The sequence below is a fragment of the Piliocolobus tephrosceles genome, chromosome 5, assembly GCF_002776525.5.
Source record: "Piliocolobus tephrosceles isolate RC106 chromosome 5, ASM277652v3, whole genome shotgun sequence".
Taxonomy (NCBI): domain Eukaryota; kingdom Metazoa; phylum Chordata; class Mammalia; order Primates; family Cercopithecidae; genus Piliocolobus; species Piliocolobus tephrosceles.
In genome coordinates, this window is record NC_045438.1 from 9,312,382 (window position 1) to 9,313,588 (window position 1,207).

Consider the following 1,207-nt stretch of genomic DNA (forward strand, 5'->3'; position numbering starts at 1 on the left):
CTAAGCCACCGCGCCTGGCCTAGACTTTTTAATAATAGTTTGTCTGACTGGTGTGAGAAGATTTCTCACTGTGGTTTTGATTTGCATTCCTTTACTGATTAGTGATGTTGACGTTTTTCTCATATGCTTTTTGGCCACTTGTATATCTTCTTTTGAAAAGTGCCTGCTCATGTCCTTTGCCCAGTTTTTAATGGGCTTTTTTGTTTTTTATTTGTTTAAGTTCCTTATAGATTCTGGATATTAGACCTTTGTAGGATGTATAGTTTGCAAATATTTCCTCCCATTCTCTAAGTTGTCTGTTTACACTGTTGATAGTTTCTTTTGCTTTGCAGAAGCTCTTTAGTTACATTAGTTTAATTAGGTTCCACTTGTCAATTTTTCTGCCTCAATGATCTATCTAATACAGTCAGTGGAATGTTGAAATCTCCAAATATTATTGTGTGGTTATTTAAGTCTCTTTATAGGTCTCTAAAGAACTTGCTTTATGAATCTGAGTGCTTCTGTGTTGGATGCATATTTCTTTAGAAAAGTTACATCTTGTTAAATTAAACCTTTATGCTTATTTAATGTCCTTTTTTTTAACCATTTTTGGTTTAAAGTTTGTTTTGTGTGAAATTAGAATAGCAACTTATGCTTTTTTCTGTTTTCCATTCACTTGGCAGATTTAATCCATCCCCTTACTTTGAGCCTATGGGTCTCTTGAAGACAGCATATTGTTGGGTCCTGCTTCTTTATTCACTAGCCATTCTGTGCCTTTTAATTGGGACATTTAGCTCATTCAGTTCCAGGTGATGATTGATAATGTGCACGCTTCACAAATTTGTATGTCACCCTTTCACATGGGCTATGGTAATCTTCTCTGTACCATTCAAATTTTAATACATGTGCTGCCAAAGTGAGCACTACATATTTATTAAGGTGGCATTTTAATTATGGGAATTAGAAACCATAGGTCAGTGAGAAGAAGAAAAAATTGGCAGCAATCTGAATTCTCAGAGATGATAATTATTGTCCCACTAGTGTAGTGGGACAATAATTCAAGATTTTGAAACTGATTTTTAATGTCACACTTCCCTCCACAATGTCAACAAAGTAACAATACATTATGAATATCTGTCCCAGATTCATTAGGGTTTTTTTTGTTTTAAGACAGAATCTCACTCTGTCACCCAGGCTGGAGTGCAGTGGCACAATCTCGGCTCACTGC

General features: G+C 35.3%; 1 non-coding gene across 1 annotated transcript; it reads right to left on the bottom strand.

The window, feature by feature from the left end:
- Window positions 1-796: 796 nt before the first annotated feature.
- Window positions 797-903, bottom strand: LOC111547354. The gene has a single exon (XR_002733103.1). It is a non-coding gene; the product is annotated as a U6 spliceosomal RNA (small nuclear RNA).
- Between the last annotated feature and the right edge of the window lie 304 nt (window positions 904-1,207).